At 34.1% G+C, this 20,368-nt stretch overlaps 1 protein-coding gene across 1 annotated transcript in view; it reads right to left on the bottom strand.

Moving 5' to 3' along the window:
• Nucleotides 1-20,368, bottom strand: part of CCSER1 (coiled-coil serine rich protein 1) — a 1,426,296-nt gene that overhangs the window by 263,203 nt on the left and 1,142,725 nt on the right. The window lies entirely within an intron of this gene.

Raw genomic sequence — 20,368 nt, 5'->3', positions numbered from 1 at the left:
TACAATAATATTAGGCTACAAAACTCAACTAGTCTATGGCATATGAGTTAGAAAATAATTCTCTAGGGATTAAAGAAAAAAAAACCACATCATGGAAAAAGTTCTTGAAAGGAAACAGCAAGATGAGACTAGATAGGATTACAAAGACAATTATATATTAGATCTGTTCAGAATCCTTTTCTTTATTGTTTCATAACTTTTCTTCATGAAAAATTACTACACAGAGAGGTTATATGGGGATATATTGTATGAAAACACAGAAATATTTTATTAAGAGTTAATACATAATGTATATAACCACAACACTTTCAAAAATCATTGGGTACCCAATATCGTGATCATTTGAAAAATCATAGATTGCTGTGATACTTAAGAACGAAATTTTGATATCTTATAAAACATCATACCTAAAGAAAAATCATTAGCCCTAAAGTATTTCAACCAAGAATAATTGTAGTCTCTTCTAGTTACTGTTACAAATTATCTGGATGTTCTTTAGATGATACCAGCATCTCAGTCATTATTTACCTTTAATAAAAAGTCAGATACCTTCCTCAGATTGCAGCAGAAAAAAAACAAAAGTAATAAAATGACTTACCTAACTAGAAGTTTTATAAAAGTTGATTTAACAGTTAACCTAAATTAATAGCTGTGGTCATTTTATATCTCTGCTACTTGGAAAATGGCACACTTACACTTCATTGTGAGAACAGTGGAACATTAAAAGATTTCTAAAACATTGAAATACAGTAGGACAATCATCTTAATTTTTTTCTTTCCAGCTTTGAATGAACCAAGTTTCAGACTCCCTTAAAGAAAATACTCATGAATAAAGAATTAACGTGTTTAGGTGTTAAGATAAGGAGCTTCTGCTTATGGATGACACTTTTATTATTGGTATCTGCCAGTAAAAGGGAAGCTAGCCGACAAGTATAGAGGTTTAAAAAGAATCACTGAGGAAAACATTTGCTATTTACTTTCTTATGCTTTCAAAAAGCAAATGCTTAAAAACAAGCAGAATGTAATAATTCTTTGTATTTGTTTTCAGAAGAAGAATCTGTTTTAGAGAAAGCCAAAGCAAACTAAAACAAAAAGCTAAAGCAACTTAACTCTTCAAATATGATCCAAGCAGTTGAAACAAATAAACATATGAGGATTTTTTCTTCTCATGCCTTCAGCTTTTCCTACTACTCTGGAAGGAATTATTAATGTAGCTGATAGCTCTCAAATTTGACTTCTCTATGAAACGAAGAAAAGAAAAGAAAAAGTAATCATATATGAAAAGTTGGCAATGATGTTCATTAAAAGAATTTCTGTTATGGATTTTTTTCGTATACATATGCACACACAAACACACTGATATGGTTTGGATGTGCCCCCACCCAAACAAATCTCATCTTGAGTTGTAGCTCCCATAATTCCCATGTGTCATGAGAGGTCCTCGGTAGGAGATAACTAACTCATGGGGGCATGTTTTCCCATGCTGTTTGCGTGATAGAAAGGGGGGGTCTCACAAGATCTGATGGTTTTATAAACAGCAGTTTCCCTGCACACGCTCTCTTGCTTGCCGTCATATAAGACGAGACTTGCTCCTTCTTCGCCTTCCGCCATGACTGTGAGGCCTCCCCAGTCATGTGGAACTATGAGTCCATTGAACCTCCTTTTCTTTATAAATTACCCAGTGTTGGGTAGGTCTTTATTAGCAGCATGAGAACAGACTAATACACACATGCACACACACACACACACACACACATATATATACACACACTGACAAAAACAGAAAATAATTTAATTGATCTACTTTCAAATTATTTATGAGCAGAAGACCAAAAATAAATAAAATGTATGAATCAATCATGAATTACAGTATGGGAAGTATTTTACACAATGTCCAAAATACTGATTACATTTTTATAGCCTTTCCTATGTAATGTTGTCTCAAGTTATTTGTATTTTCATGTTTTACAATTAATTCCAAGTTGAGACATGCAAAGATATATATTTTATAAAATAAATTTCTGCATCTTACAATTGCAGAAAATGGCTTTTGAACTTTTCCACAAATATTTCGCATACCAAATGGATTTCATTTACTGTTATAGTCATTATATTTTGGTTACAGAAATGTTTAGGGGCTTCAATTGTAAGACTTTTTTTTTCTTTTGCATTTTATAAAATGAATAAAATGTTAAATTGTGATAGTCTCGTTTTACAAGTAAAAGCAAACTATTGAGTGATTCTATAAACAATCTAATAACTTGAAAAGAAGTAATCTGATCATGAAAAATAAGGCATACACAGAGACAGAAATCATATGAACTGTCTGTTAATTTTTTCTTAGGGAGAATGAAAAGATACAAATTATTCCTGTGTGTTTGAGGTTTCAGATGTTTTATATAGCATTAAAGTTAAATCAAGCATGATGCCTTGCTGTGACAAAGAAAAATAATCTATTTTAAAAGGAAGAAGGTGACAAAATTTTGCCCTGCTTTCTACAGAAATAAGAAAAGCATACGATTCACCATCTAATTGAATTTTCTACTTTAGTATTAGTTCTAGAAGATATTTAATTTAAATAACATTATTTTAATATCTCCCTAATAACTTAGACTGCATACGTACTTCTATAAATGAAAACAATAAAATAATAAATACATATGTTTCCATTAACATTCTCGGATTGTATTGTGATTCATTCATAGTGTTAACAGTGTGTCTAAGAAAGCATCTGAAACAATATATGCTACTAATTAAAAGACAGTATATCCTGTGGTGTGAACTCTGATCTAATTAAATTCTGGCTGCCCTCCATTATAAAAAGGGAAAGTATGTGAGGTGTGAAAATGTGCAAATTAAAGTAGATTACTAAGTCCTGGAACTAATATTGGGTTGCTAAGGTAAGACATTTTTGATGATCTTGGTGTATAAAATGATGAGTGGAGGGATAAACTTCACAGACTATAGACATGCATATTATGACAGATAATTTAAATTAGCCTGACAAAGTTAACTAATGTATCAAAAAATAACTCAATAGAAAGGAAAATTTAAGGCAGTTGTCTTGCATTCTTATTAAACAAAATATTTACCAAATTAAACCTTTCCTTTAAATGTAAGTAAACATAATACTAAAATTACAGATTTTTGTGGATGTAAGTAAACATAATACTAAAATTATATATTTTTGTGGTTATCTTTTAAAAAGTTCTATTTTATCAACTAGCTTTCAATAAAATTTTGAATTTCATTTTAATTTACTGTTTCCAGAGAGTTACTGTCAATAAAACAGTTTTTTAGAACATTAAGGATTTTAAAATATGCAATTTAGTTGGCAAGATCATTAGTAAATTTTTCCTTCAGTTAAAATAGCAAAAGATGGTTTAATATAGAATGCAATTAACTCAGGAAGGGTGCTACTACAATATTTACAAGGAAACATTTTTTCTTTCCTTTAAAGCTTTTCTCAACAAATGTGTGAGTAATATATATTATTTAATTAACAGACTATATTTTCAGATTTGAATTACACTCTATATACCCTCCCACCCTGCTCCACAGTTTCCCTTATTAACTATTTATATTTACATGATACAACTTTTATTTTATCCTGGCTTGTTAGTTTTTGTTTTGCTGTTTTGTTGTTGTTATTGTTGTTGTTTGTTTGTTTTTGGAGACAGAATCTAGGTCATTGCCCAGGTTGGAGTGTAGTGGCATGATCACAGCTCACTGCAACCTTGACCTCTCAGACTCAGATGAACCTCCCACCTCAGCATCTCCAGTAGCCTGGATTACAGGCATGCACCACTGCACCCAGCTAATTACTTTTTTTTTTTTTTTTTTTTTTTGTAGAGGTGGAGTCTTGCTATGTTGCCAAGGCTGGTCTTGAACTCCTGGACTCAAGTGAGCCTCCCACTTCAGTCTCCCAAAGTGCTGGGATTAGAAGTGTGAGCAACTGTGCCTGGCCTATATGGTACAATTTTTAGAAGTAAGGAATCAACATTGATTCATTACCAGTGACTAAAGTTCATAATTTATTTAGATTTCCTTACTTTTTACCTATGTTCCAGTATCCCATGCAAAATACTACATTATATTTACTTGTCAGGACTCCTTAGGCTCTTTGTGGCTGTGACATGGATTTTTTAGAATATTCTTTAATATAAGATTGGCTTAAAACCCACCATCATGTATCCCTGAGGCAGTAGCAAAGACTGAACTTATCAATTTAACTTTATAAGACTGCTTTCAGGTAGCTATTCTGAAAGTCCCTAATAAATGACTTGCAACTTGTCATGCATCAGGTGACTGGGCATCATTCTTAACATGAACTAGATTATTTGGATCATTTTATGTCCTCCCACAACATCTGGTATGACTGACAGTACTTACTTTAAACTTTTTTTATTAATAAATGTATGGTTATTTATTCAAGTGGCCATTATTGAGTAATTACTATGTGCTAGACACTCTTGTGGCATTGAATTTACGGTGATGAGTAAACCAGAAAAAGTCCTTGTTGTCATTGAGTTTATACCCTAGTTAGGGCAAAATGTAAAAAATTAGATAATTTAATAACATAATTTCATATATTGATAAATGCCGTGAAAAATAAACTGTAACATTTGCACTGATAATACAAATGACAAGAAAAAAGATCTAGGGGGGAAAACATTATAGAAATGGAGAATAGCAGATGTAAAGTTTTAAGGAATAAGAAAGTTTAGGAATCAGTCTTGTGTGGCAGGATGTGATGGCAGAGAAAAGGGAAAGTGGTTGGAAGTCAGAGAAGTCATAAAGGCCACACTAGAATAATAAGGTCTTTTAAGCCATGGTGAGAAGTTTGGATTTATATCACAATAAATAAGCCATAGGAGAATTTCAAATAGAGAGAGTTTATGTAGAAGGCTTATCTGATCTGATTTATGTTTTAAAAATATAATGCCCCATCCTGTAAAGATTAGATCTGGAGGAAAAAGAGAGTTGAAAATAGATGATCAGCCAAGAAGTGATTACAGAAAAAAAATGGTGTTGGCTTGGATTAAAGTGGATGCAGTAGAAATAAACATAAGTAGAAGGACTGAGAATGTGTTTTGAAAGTAGCGCTAACAAGATTTGCTGCTTAAATAAATGCTGCAGTGAAGAGAAAAAGAGGAACCAGAGAGTTTTCCTAGATCTTCTGGCTTGAAAACAGATAGCTATTTCCCAAGGTGAACCATGGGAGGAATATATTCAAAGGTCAGGAAGTGAGGATTTTATTTTGACCCCCATGCATTTTAGATTATTGCATCTATATGCAAATGAAGATATCAGTTTGGCAGTTCAATATATGCCTAGACTTTGCGAAGAGGTTAGTACTGGTGATTCAAATTTGATTTTCACAGCGACATTATTGTCCTTTGTGGGAACTGAGTTTTATTAAGCAATATGTCATAGCACCATATAAGAAAAAAATTTAAAAAGGGAAGAAGAAAATAAACGAAGGAAGGAAGGAAGGAAGGAGGGAGGGAGGGAGGGAGGAAGGAAGGAAGGAAGGAAGGAAGGAAGGGAGGGAGGGAGGGAGGGAGGGAGGGAGGGAGGGACACAGAGTAATTGAGTAATTGAATCCAGCTCCAAGAAACAAGCAAAAGAGAAAAATCAATGGGAAGAAGTGGTCCATTTTGACCTCATTGATTTTCACCATTCACTGAATCCTGTTTGCCTCATCATTGCTCGTGGCTTCATTTACTTTCTATTCCTTTTTGTTGTGGTGGTGGATGTGCTATGATCTAAGCTTTGGTGCTTTGTTTTAAAATTATTCTTATCCATTGGTGAATGTGACTTTCTCTAAAAAGTAGCAACCCGAAAAGTGAAGATAACTGCCAGTAAAGGACATAGGTTTGCATAGAGGAAAATGTATCAGTGCTTAAACCACAAGTGAGCACAAAGTACTTACTTAATATATCCCTCTGTTCTATTTTGTACATACATATATTCTATATTTTATATATATGTATATACATATATATATGCAAATAATGACTCCACCTAAACACACCTATAATGAGAAACAATTTTTTTTTGTATAAACTCAGCATCAAAATGCTTATTAGGTATACGCATTTTTTTTTCTACCTGGAATATATGACAGTCATGTTATAGTAGACAATTCATATATTAATTCTCTTTTTTAATACTGCAATTTTTTAAAAAGTCGAGTTATGATTATAAATTCAGAAGTAAAGGTAGATTTTCTATTTCAGTAGACAATGTATTGATTAAAATACACATACTATTTATATAGAAGGAAAATATCTACAAAGAACCCATGCAACTGTGTGGTAATCAGACAATTATGGCCTTCTCCCATACTCTGCATAACTTTTACTTTTCATTTCATTATCCAGTAATAGTATATTTATCAATACCCATCTGTAAATTGCGTATATTATGTATGCATAATGTATATAAGTACAAACGCCATGCAAAACCATCTTGCCCTAGTATTACTGAGAATATAACATAAAAGTGTTTTCTCTCAGCTAAATTTAATCTTCCTTTCCCTTTAGGATAAAGAGAGTAGCAACTGTATACTTTTTAAAAACCTCCCTAATGACTCACCCTTTAAAAACTACCTTTACAATCAAAGGTAAAAGTAAAATTCTGGAATATATCTGAAACACTGGTTTTACCACAGTTTGAATCAAAGAGGCTTAATGCTAACCTAGTTATCAAGTATATATCCTTCATGTTAGATAATTTTGAAAATTCTCTTTGGTGATAAACATTTCTCATAGCAATCAACTTTACTTCTTAACACTGATTATAACTTCTCTTATTTTTGTTTTTCAGTTGTCAGTAGTACTTAGTTAAAATCTTTCAGAAGTATCCTAAAAATATCACTTTTCTTGGTGATATATGAAAAAAATGTATTTTTAAATAGTACCCCTCCAAATGCGGACTGGGGGAAATCATCTTTAAAAATATTGGAGTAATTTATTTGTTGTATTTGAATAATTGACTATATTTTAAGGAAGAACACTAAATTAGTATCTACCTGAGGCACAGATGTCTTAGCCTCTGAAAGCAATTAACTCTTATATATTTCCCTAACAGTACTGATAGTGGCTTCATTTTCACTGCCATGAACACACATTACTTTTATTTCCTTGGCACTAAAAAATGGTGCCTTCAAGTCTTTTTCAGAGTTGTAATTCATCTAAAATAATGAGCAGATACCAAAACTAGACATTTTAATAAACCATTTTTATAAAATTCACATTATCAAAAAGCTGTTCATATAGCAGATAACAGAAACATAAAACTGCAAATACTTATACTTCATATATGTGATCATATAAACATTGCTTGTAATAATTTTATAATAGGCCTCCCTGGTATCCCTGAAATTGGTTATACTGAAAGACTCATTAATTCTCTCTTTCAAAAGGATTATTGACTTCCTGAGTCTTAAAACTACTCCAAAGTCAAGGCAACAAAATGGCCCATTACTTCAAAAGAGGTGAAAGCCAGACTAAGGTAAAACATAATACTGAGCTGCTAACTTGGCAATGTTTTGTTTTATTTTTTGTGTTTCTCTTTTGCTTCTCTCACTGTGTCTTCAGCTAGAAATTGGATATCAGAGTAGCAACTTATTCCTTTAAAGCAAAAATTATTTTTGGCAGTATGATTTTAAAGCCAATTTTAACTTAGTAACAGCATTCAACAACATTATGAGGACTAATATATGTATTTTTAAAAAAATTAGGTAGGCAAAGTACATGCTAAAATTTTGTATTGTGATTTTTATAGAAAGTTACCATTTGTCAAGTTAGTACATGCATATAAAAAACAGTTTTTATTTGTTAAAGAGATGCATAGAGTACGAAAATATCCTTGTAGTACTATTTTCTTACTTATGCTGTATGGCTGGTACCAAATAAAAGACTGGAGTCAAACTAGTTAGCTTTGAAATCTCAGCGGTCACTACCTCTACTTTTTCATCTGCTAAAAAAGGGGATGATAATAATAGTGGCAACTATCCCATAGATGAGTACTAAATAAGTTAGTGTAATTATAATGCACAGATAAGTCCTTGACATATTGCAAGTACTATATGAATGTCAGCTATTATTATTTTGACTACCAAAAAGGTATAGTTGGGCCTTTAGCAAATGAAGTCAAACAATAATTTCTCAAGTGAGATAATGTTTACATTTTTAAAAGACAGTTTAACCTAAAAATCCATAGATATACCATTTGTACATAACAAATGTGGCATATTAAGAAAAAAAAAGTATGCTTTAATTCAGTGTAATCTCATCAAATTTGTGTCTGCCTTACTCTTAAAAGGGCATTATGGAGCTTAAATTTTACCAAAATGTTTAATATTTTAATATAAGCCTATAACCACTGATCTTTTATTTAAAACAGTGGTTCACAAACTCTAGCAAGTATCACAATTACCTAGAGAGCCTGTTAAACATAGAATGCTGGACCCAACCCACAACATTTTTTATTTAGTAGGTCTGGGTAGAGGTCCAAAGTATTTGCCTTTCTAACCAGTTCACAGATGCTGCTGCTGGTGCTGCTGCTGGTCTAGACACCACATTTAGAGAACCACTGTGCTAAAACACATGGTTGCTTTTCCCACTTTTGGGTTTTGGGAACTATATAGTCAGCTATTACCCAGCACTTGTGGAGGATTTTGTAAAAGCTGGTAATATGTGAGAGCAGTAAGTTTGTCTGTGATCTTTCTGTTTATTTGGTTCTGTCTATTAGGACTATATATTGCAGTCTTACAGGCCAGGACACTTCCATGCTCAACAAAAGAACTTGCCAAAGTTTAACTTAAAACTATAAAGCAGGTTTTTTTCCTATGATATTTTTACTCTTATTTTCATAAATATTTTGCCTTTCTTAGTCTCTATTCCCACGCTCTTGTATGTTCTAAATGCTTTTTTGAAGTGGCCTGAATCCTGGAAGCCACATTTACCATTTTCCCTTGCCATCAGAGTACAGGATGTGTTTTAGACTCTGCAAAGCATAAAATAAAAATTTGAAGGCAAAAGGAAGGCAAAAGGCCAAGGGCAAGCCTCCTTTAGCAGGAATGGTGGCTTACACATAGGCTCCCACATACGGCCTCATATTCTGCTATGTGGTCATTTGAGCTCTGGGCAGCTGTGATGTTCACAGTGGTTTTCTGCAGCTTCCAGCAGCTGCATCTTGCCTGTGGTGGCATGAATGGACAATGACAGGTGAGTCCTGATTTCCAATTCAGTAGCACTTCCAACAATTTTGTAATCTCCAATTTAAGTAGTATCTAATACTTGCACGGAAATCTGACTGATCTACTTTTCTAACACTTGTTTCTACTTGATACCCCCTTTACTGTATCTCATAACCACAGTTAATAATAAAACTCTTTATTATCTGTCATCCCTGCCATTTTCATTTAACATCAAATTCATCAGTTCCCTACTTATGCTTCTCCATGTAGGATTTTTCTCCTTCTTAACACTACCTATTATGCTTTGTGAATTCCTTTAGTTTCCTAATTATGTGAATAACTTTTTATCTATTTTATCCACATCCATACAATTCTCATGCACATTTTTAAAGGTCAGGCTCTAGATTTAACGTCGTCATGGCTACAAACTGCTTATTCCAAAAATACTGTTTTTACCACTTTTCCTCAAGTACACCAATTCTCCTTTAAAATGATTTTTCCTTTATACATGGTATTTTCCTTTGTTCATTTGTTGGTTGGCTGTCTGCTTATGTACCATCCTTATTTCTATTGAGAATTTCACCACATGATCAAAAGTTTTCCGTGCTGGCTGGGCGCGGTGGCTCACCCCTATAATCCCAGCACTTTGGGAGGTCGAAGCGGGCGGATCACGAGGTCAGGAAATCGAGACCATCCTGGCTAACACGGTGAAACCCCGTCCCTACTAACAATACAAAAAATTAGCCAGGCGTGGTGGCGGGCGCCTGTAAACCCTGCTACTCCGGAGCCTGAGGTTGGGGAATGGCGTGAACCCGGGAGGCGGAGCTTGCAGTGAGCAGAGATGGTGCCACTGCACTCCAGCCTGGGCGACAGAGTGAGACTCCAAAAAAAAAAAAAAAGTTTTCCATCCTTTGGCAATTCCTGCTGTCATCCAGGTGATTTTACCTCCTATTTTCCAGTCTAACTTTGAACTTTTCCCTGTGTGGCTTTTGGCCCCACTTCAGTCAGTCTTCCACGCCCATGGGTGCAACCTGAATCTTGTTATTATCTGTCACGCAGGCTGGAGTGCAGCGGCACCATCTCCACTCACTGCAAGCTCCACCTCCCCGGGTTCACGCCATTCTCTTGCCTCAGTCTCCTGAGCAGCTGGGACTACAGGCGCCCAAGGGGTTTCACCATGTTAGCCAGGACGATCTCCATCTCCTGCCCTCGTGATCTGCCCGCCTCGGCCTCCCAAAGTGCTGGGATTACAGGCCTGAGCCACCGCACCCGGCCTAAAAGAGACATTTCTATCATTCCTCAAGTACCTCAGTTATCACTTCCTTTTTAAGGACATTCATATGCCACAGACATATGATCTGACCTTCTAGTTGGTTGTAATCCCAGCTAATTTGTGTTTCTATTTTGTAGCTTAATATTCAGGACAATAATTACTAAATTCTGTCTCCCATTCCCACTGGGCTGGTGATTTTCCAGGTGCAGTGACAAATATCTTAAAACTTAACAAATGATTTAATTACAGAAATTTCATCAACAGATTCTAATTGCTAAAATCTAACAACAACCCAGAAATACAATAGGAAGAAAACAGCTATTTCTGTTTCCCCATCAGATAAAGATTTTCAGATATCTTGTTATTAATTTTCCATTCTTTTATCTATTCCTTATGTAAGTTACCCATGAGCCAGTTGGCTAGACTGATTTGTTTTTAATCAATCAAGGAAAGAAACCCTAGAAAAATCCTAAGAATTATTTATGGAAAAGAGTATTTGATTTAATGCACATTGACCTCCAGACCTAAACCTGAGAATCACTGAACCTTGTGGACAGAGGTACAGTGGGCAAAGAATGGAGGGAGATAAAAGTGGAGCAATGTGAAGGGCGATAGAAATGAGGCAGAGCAATGAAAAGTGGAAGACGTTACATATTTTGACTGCCGTTTTTCTACATTTGCTTTCTTCCTTATCCTGCCTCTCCCTCTTTTCCTATTCCCACCCCTATGCTTCCTTTTCCAAAATCTGTGTGGAATCTACTCTTCAGAATCAGTCACTTTTTGATCTTTGAAGTTTGCTGAAAATTTGTGTGACTTCAAACCTGATTTCAAATTAAGACTTTGAGGAGTGACTTCAATATTTCATTTCAAAAAGCCACATTATCATGCAAATACTTTGATAGACTGCTATACTTATAGAAGGCATATCTTTATTTAGTTACTATAAGGTCTCTAGGTTAAAGTTTTTTTGTTTTAATTTGTATTTTTTTCTCCATAAAATATCCTAATACCAAATGTACTCAAATGGCTTTTAAAACGGTTATTTATATCAAATTACTGAGATATACATAAAAACACAGTAGGCTGATTCATGGTATGATGCTTAACACCAAAGAGCAAATAGGAAAACTCTGATGTTCTATCATCATGAGCCACTCTTCTCTAGAATGATGAAAAAAAGAGCAACAACAAGAACAAACAAACCTAGAGGTTTCTCTTTGTATGCATTATGCAATATCACATATGCATGAATATAAATACATCTTTATAACTCTTAGATTTCCATGTTTTCTAAAATAATTGTTCATGATCTTTGTAAAATAATAAAACTGATACTTTAATTTTACAAAATATTTAGTTTCCCAGATTTCAGTAATTATATATTAACACTTCTTCAGAAAAAAAATATATAACCATTTAGATAATAGACTTACTTTCTAATAAATTTCGTATGCAAAATTTTTATGGTATTTTTGGAGACTAACCATAGTAAAAATTTTGCCTCTTTAAAAACAATACTATATTTCTTTAAAAATTAATTTCTTGTATATTTTGTCTATCTCACTTTCTGATACAACAAGAAATTTGTAATTAATCCTATAAAAACTAAGATCCACTGCATTTACTTGAATTATTTCATTTTGTCATTTTCAAAATTATAAACAATACAAAAAAATCTCTAACCAAAAAGGTAGTATTGGTCGTATATTTCATTAGATAGCTTAAATCATATTTTCTCTCTGTCATTATATTGAGACGACATTGTTAGTTTTTTGGAAATTAAAGAATTTGCCATATTCCATTAGTGTGTAAGCACCTCAAAGGCAAGAACTGTGTTTTAGTCATCTTGTTAAGATCTTGCTAAGATCTTCTACCTAATATGATACCTGAACCATATTTATTGTTATTGAGTTGTAGTAGAACAATGAAAATAATTTGTACTATAAAGTCAGGAAAAAATATTTTGAATTCTGACTCTGGCATTGTACTCTGTAACATGCTGAATACACACCCCCAAAATATATGTACAACTTGGAGCCCTTGATACCTTAGTTGAATGCATTTGAAAATAGGAGCTATACAATGTAATTAGGTTAAGGATGTTTAGATTAGATGAGATTATCTTGGATGAATCCTAAATCCAATGAGTTTATGAGATTAAAAACAAGGGCAGATGGAGGTACACACAGGAAAAGTCATGTGGAAACAGGGGGAGAGACTAGAGTAGTGTCCACAAGCCAAGAAACATCAGGAACCTCTGACAGCCTCTGGAGCTAATAGAAAGGCTCAAAACAGACTCTCCTTTGAACCTCCAGAAGGAACAGACCCTGTTGCCATCCTGATTTTGCATTTCTGGCCTCCAGAATTGTGAGAAAATGCATTTGTATTGTTTTAAGCCACTGAGTTTGTGGTAACTTGTTACGGCAGCCCTAGGAAACTAAGACAAGCAGAGAGTCACTAAGAGAGTTCGATATATTATTTTAAAATGGGACTAAGGTTCACTTTTCAGATCTGTCAGCAAGATTAAATAACGTATTAAGTCTCCACTAGAATTTCCCAAATGACCTTGTCCAAAACATGCTTCTGTTAGTAAGGCGTACACATATAATTTGTACAAGTTTGCACAGACTATAACCCATTAAAAGGAAACTTTCACATATATTTCTATATTGCTGATGATTCAGAAATGAGTATAATGAAAATTCAATGAAATGCAGTGAATAGTAGTTATTAAGGAACTATAACATTTAAGAAATTTAAATTATTTGTAATATCAAGAAGTCAGACAGACAATTTTCATTTTCTTCCCTGAATGCTTGACTTCTTGACCATTCCATTACAGTTACCCACAATAAATGAGTGACCTCAACATGAAATGTAGAATAAAGGAATAAAAAAATAGTGGAGGGAGAAGGAAAAGGAAGACTCTAAGCTCTTAACTCCTGAAAGGCCAGAGGAAAGCTTTCAGAGTACATAACTTGAAAAGCAATTATAATCTTAAATTTTTGCACATCAAACAAATATAATGTACGTTTTAAAGGCTTTTAAACTTGACAGCCTAACCACACATTATCTTTTGCGATTCTTTTTAATGTTTTGCCTCTTTTGACTATTCCTTGACATGAGAACAGAGAAACTCACACTCTGGTTTATAATAAATAAAAGTTAAAAAAAAAAAAAAAAACTCACCATATATCCAACTTTCTAACTTAAACAACATCTTGCAGAAAACAAAATTTAAAAAAGACATACAATATAAAATGTAGAACTACTTCAAAACATGTATTGAATGCATTCTCATCAACAAGTTTTTATAGAAGAACCTCAATGTTCAATGCGTATTTATTTATAAGGGATGATTTTTTTTTCCTTTCCCATGTCAATTGAAACAAAAGCAGTGGTAAACAAATAACATATTATTCATTTGGTGTACTAATTTACATTTTATAGATAAAAATAATACGCTAGAAAAAGACTCTTGACTTAATAGAAGGACTTACCTTAATCTGTTCAAGTTAAATTTTACTACATTGATAATAACAAAAGTCCCTCAATTAAGTGATTGCTGTACATCTACTATGTCTACCGAGTTTCCAAATGCTATACATACCCAAACAACAGACATTAAGAAAATAAAAGTTCTATTTATAGATGTACACGTGATTCTAAATGACAGTTGACCAGTACAACAAGGGTTATAGTGGGTGGTGCTGAGTGGGAAAGGACCTCTAAGGAATGTTCCTGTGAAGGTCTCCCATGAAATCTTGTCTCAGTGCATTTTTTTTCTGTCTCCAGATTTTACCTTTATTCTTTTCAAATTTAAAAACGGGCAAATTATTTTTTATAGACAGTCGTATGTAAACAGGTTCATGTGAAAGATGCCTAAAATTCAATGTTAATTTATTAATTTCTAATTTGAATTGTCACTGCTGAGGGAACCAGATATAAGGCCAGGTCCCTGCCTAGTATTCTCTCTGTAGATTTCATATGGGAAAGGAGACCACAGATCAGAATGAGAGGGTTGCATACAGAGCACGGAATAGCATAGACAAGCACATACTTAAGCATTGAGCTCAGTTAACGGAAACCTTCATTTCCACAATAAATAAAACTGACTCATCTTCTGACGTTTTTAAAATTTATTTTTGCTCTGTTTTAATGATTCTTAAATCCTCCACTTCTGATGGATGACTTCTTTCTTTACATATTGTAATACATTGAGGCCTAATACAGCTATAATATAAGGGCTTGCAATTCATATCAGACTTTTGCAATGAGTTGAAGTCCCTGATCTGTTTGTTCTTTAAGAAGCAAATCAAAACAAAACAAAAATTATCTATGTTTCCAATTATATGTAATTATTTGATATAAATTTTAGATCATAAGTAATATTTATCTCATTTCACAAACAAATTGAAGAATGGACTTAAAGTAACTTACTTTTGGGTTGTCTGAGTAATCTAGCAAAAGCATAATTATGTTCAAATTAGTTGAACATAATTTTGGACAACTTAAAAAGCCAGAGCACTGAATTTTAATAAAAATTCAGTGTCTTTTGCCTTAAAATGATACAAAACTTATTCAAACAAGAGAAATAATAGCAATACTCGTGAATTTTGTTTCATGTATAACAGAGACACCGTCTTTTTCACACACTGCAAGGGAATCTTTCTGTTGTACAAATATCCGGTTCTCTAGCTCTGTGGACCACACACAGCTCCTCAAACAAGCTGTGTTCTGAGTTCTGCCAGGCCTTCCACATGCTCCTGGACTTGCTCTTGTTCACGTTCAATAAACTAACTTTTATTTGCCTTTCAAGAGTTACTTGGGCATCACTTCCTAGTTTGATAGAAAGAGGAAAACTTTCTACGTTTAGGGGGAAAAGGACATGATGCTTTAACAGAAATATTAAAGAAAACAACCATGGAAGAAAAAAAATAAGACGAATGAGTTAGAAGTCTGGGTTTATCACAAAGTCGTGGACGTTGGGTAAATCAATTAATCTTTCAAGAATTTATCTGTGATGTGGATGGATTGGAATCAAGAATCTTGGCCGGGCGCAGTAGCTCAGGCCTGTAATCCCAGCCTTTGGGAGGCCGAGACGGACGGATCACGAGGTCAGGAGATCGAGACCATCCTTGCTAACCTGGTGAAACCCCGTATCTACTAAAAATACAAAAAATTAGCCAGGCGAGGTGGCGGGCGCCTGTAGTCCCAGCTACTCTGGAGGCTGAGGCAGGAGAATGGCGTTAACGCGGGAGGCGGAGCTTGCAGTGAGCCGAGATGGCGCCACTGCACTCCAGCCTGGGCGACAGAGCGAGACTCTGTCTCAAAAAACAAACAAACAAACAAACAAAAAACCAAGCATCTCTAATCTCTAGGAACATTTACAATTATGTATTGTCAGCTCATGGCAATTTCTTATGTTTGTCTTTACTCAGAGCCTCATATGGTTTGAATCTGTGTCCTTGCCAAATTCCATGTCAAATTGTAATACCCACTGTTGGAGGTGGGGCCTGGTGGGAGGTGACTGAATCATAGGGGCACTTTCTAGTGAATGGTTTAGCACCATCCCCTTGGTGCTTTTCTCGTGATAGCAAGCGAGTTCTTCATGAGATCTGGCTGTTTAAAACCGTGTGTCACCTCCTTTCTCACTCTTGCTCCTGCTCCAGTCATGTGATGTGTGTGCGCCCCCTTTGCCTTCTGTCATGACTGTGAGTTTCCTGAGGAGTCCCCAGAAGCCGAGCAGATGGAAGCATCATGCTTCCTGTACAGTCTGTACAACCATGAGCCAATTAAACCTCTTTTCTTTATAAATTCCCCAGTCTCAGGTATTTCTTTTATAGCAGTGCGAGAACGAACAAATACAGAGCCTTTGAAACATTTTGCACATTCTAGAAAAGTAATAACAGACCAAATTAAATATACCCTCAAAATCCATATCAATGGGCCCTACCTGCTAAATCTAAATTATATTTACTAATATATTTCTTCAATGTTGCCTTAATCTTAACTTTAATTTATGTTATTTGTGATCTTATTACCTACCTGCAAGCTTTAATAAGGAAGGATCCAACACTTAAATAAAGCCAGCACCATCTTGGGTGCTTACAGATATTTATTACTACTGTGGAAGGTAAAATAATTATAAAATAATATATATAAGAAAAAATAGATTATTTTAATAAGAGGTGCTAATTTAATAATCAAAAATGTCAAAGTTCTAAGAGAGTATTCTGATTATTCCTAATTATTAAAAATGGTAACTTAATTTACTAGTTAGCTCATTAATTATTTAAAAGGAAAATATAAAATCAAGACATTCTTTTGTTTTAGGATTAGCCCACAACATGTCTTATCTATTAAATTTATTCGATTTTCAATCTTTAAATGTTATCATTCTGTTTTAGAATAATTTCATAATAGGCAAATGTTCTTTGAGTAATGAAAAGTTTCGTTAGCACATATGACAATGTACAATTAATGTTGAGTTTCAAACAGTTCAAACATTTGAATATGTTTTCTATAGAAAAAGGATATGCTAATTTTGGTAAGACAAAACTGTAACAACATGACAATACGTACTATAATCATTGAGGTGTAGGAGTATGGGATAGCAAATGAAGTACTAGATCATTCATATTTTAATAGTTCAGTATTGGTTCCTGTCTCTCCTCTGTACCATACTGGGTGCATATTTTCTGATTCATCATTAACTTTTAATATATTATAAAACTATTGACAGATAAATGCACACATATACACAAATAAAAAGAAATCTCTACAAAACAGCTAGTATAGAGGTAAGAGGCATGAACTACAAAAACACTGGGAATATGGTCATTTTGGTAATATGTTAGCAGCAAATATAATTTAAATAAGGCCACAGATTAAATCACAACATGTAATAAATGATAATAAATATAGCACAGATATTTATGTATATGATATTTTTAAAGCAAAGTTTTCATTTCATTTATTCTATTCCCAGTGTTCATTTCTTCCCTTAACATTTCTCATAGTGCAGGTTTGCTGGCAATACATTTCTCAGTATTTATTTGTCTGAGAAAAATTTCAATTTCTCCTTCATTTTTGGATAATATAGTCACTGACTATAGAATGTTTTGCAGCTGACTTGTTAGTTTATCCCTCTCAAAACTTCAAAGATGCCACTTCGTAGCTTACAGAGTATCTAATGAGAAGTCTACTATAATCCTGTCTTTGTTTCTTTGTAGATAGCATGTATGTTTCCCTCTTCTGACTGCCTTCACTTTCTCTTGTCTGATTTTCTGCATTTTGAATACAATATGCCTGAGTGTGTTTGGTTGTTGTTATTGTTCTTCTTTATCTGTTTGTTCTTTAAACTTCTTGAATCTATAATTTGGTATGTGCCATTATTTTAGAAAATTTGTGGCCATTTTTCTCACACATTTCTTCTTTACTGTTTTCTCTCTTCTTCCATTGGGATTTCAATTATAAATAAATTAGACAACTTGATATTTTTCCACAGCTCCTTAATGTTCTTTCCCCACCCCACAATCCCACCACATTTTTTTTTTCCTTTTGTGTTTCAGTTGGGCAATTTCTATTGACCTATCTTCAAGTTCGTAATTCTCTCCTTGGTTGTGTTGAGTGTACAGATGAGACCATCACAGGCATACCTCATCTCTGTTACTGAGCTTTTAATGAATTGAATTTTCATTCAATTCATTCTTATGGCTCTAACGTGGTAATTAGACATCTGTTCTTTCATGCTGTCAAACTCTTCCATTAAAATATTTAACACAATAATTGTAAATATTTTATTTCCCCTTGTTAATAGTTCCAGTATCTTCTTAATATCTGAATCTGATTCTGTTGATTCTTTTATCAGTAGGCAGTGTTTTGCTTTCTCTTGCTTTTCTGAATGCCCCAGAAAATCTGTGGAAAGCAGACATCTTATGTAGGACATTACAGACTTTAGCAAATAAGTTGTATGCCCAGAAATGAACATGCTTTTCCTTCCATGAGGCCTTTAGTGTGGGAGTCTAGGTCAATAAAGGCAGGTGTTGAGCTGGGTTTGTTATTGTTGCTATAGTTACCCCCAAGCTTAAATTTTCTCTAACAGTACCTTGCATTTAGTAGAGTGATTGGTTTGCCATAGGGTTTTTTTGTTTGTTTGTTTGTTTGATGTACGTCCCTCCTTTGGCTTTAGATCTCTCCTTTGCACCATGTTTCAGAGAAAATATCTTTCCACACTCTTGTGACTTTCCTAGTCATATCCCATTGTTATTTATAACTCAATCATTATTAGTCTATAAAACAAGAAGGGAGGCATTCTCTCTTTCTCTGATCAACTCTAAGTCTTAAAGCAGGCACTGTGTCCCTGGATCTCACTGATGTGGCCTTCTCAGTACTACAGTCTCTCCTCCACCTGTAGTTCTGGGCCCATCATGTATTCTTGTCTCTGTTCCAAGAATAAAGAATCTTTTTCTGCTCCTTTCCCCTAGCTGCAATGGATTTTCACCAGGGTCCTAAGAGTGACAGTGGTTTTACTCTTTCCCCTGCATTTTAGGCTTCTGTTTTGTATGGATAATGGAGGGAAACAACAGAATAGAGTTTTGTGCCTTTCTTGCAGTAGCTGTTGTTCCCTTCTTCAAGCCCTTAGCACAAGGAACAGCTTCTCAGGAATCTTGCTATTATTTTTATTTGAGCATTCAGTATTCAGTAAGGTCTATAAAGAGCCTGTAAGCAGGCGCAAATTCTCACTATATTTATATTTCCTTCCTATCTCACACTTGACTTATTGATTCATTAACCTTTTTGTTGTTGTTGTTTTTGCAAAATTCTACGTTCTGGCTGTATCTGCTACAACTGGTATTACCTTGTCAGTGTCTATCTTTACTTATGTACAGGTTAGTTGGTTGCCCTGTGGCTTTAACTCTCTGATGGTTAAAGAAAAATTGTGAATTTGAATTTTCTCCAGATTTTGTGTTGTTATTATAAGGGTGGGAACAATGTTCTTTCCAGTTTTCTACATCCTACACTAAAGCCAGAAGGTGTGTGTGTATATATGTGTACATATATTTATGTGTTGTTTGTGTTGTTATTATAAGGGTGGGAACAATGTTCTCTCCAGCTTTCTACATCCTATGCTAAAACCAGAAGGTGTGTGTGGATATATTTGTGTATATGTGTGTGTATACATATATATATGTGTGTGTGTGTGTGTATATATACACACATACACAAATATATCCTAAATAAACTCAATAGCCTAGAATAGTAATTACTGTTGTCTATATATCAAAGAAAATGCCTTCTTTTTCTTTTACCAGAACAGAGCATAACTTTTACTCTTTAGTAGCTCAAAAATAGTCAGCTCAATTACATGTAAAATCATTACTTTGGTCTCAAAAGGAAGGCAATATTCAGAATTTGCCTTCCACGGGATTATAACACATAATTGCATTTTTCCTTTGTGCCTTTCCCTCTTTCTAGCTATCTACTGTATTAGCTTAGCCTCTTCCTGTGGTATGTGGATGATTTTATCATGCCACTTAAAACTTTTCCCTGCTATTCTCTTTCTGACTGAAGCCTACCTTCTGAAGATTAGAGCTTCCTTAATCCCAAATACATAAGTGTACTTAAATGTGAAGTTATAGACACAATGCACTTGCTTTTGTTCCCTAAGAATGTAGAGTCAAGTAGGCATTGGTTTACTCAGGTTTGAAGCAACTTTACCAGACAGATTATCTGAAGATATATTTCAAACATAGTTACAGGAAAAGTTATGTTAGTCCTCCCTACTGTGGAAGCTTGGTCCTATCCTGTGTATAATCCTGGCAAAGAATGAAGAAAACAAATAAAATCAAAGCTACATCTAAAATAGAATGATAAATAATGCA

This window comes from Papio anubis, chromosome 3 (genome assembly GCF_008728515.1).
Source record: "Papio anubis isolate 15944 chromosome 3, Panubis1.0, whole genome shotgun sequence".
Classification (NCBI taxonomy): Eukaryota; Metazoa; Chordata; class Mammalia; order Primates; family Cercopithecidae; genus Papio; species Papio anubis.
The sequence above is the reverse complement of the archived record's forward strand: the minus strand, read 5'-3'. Positions and strand labels throughout refer to the sequence as shown.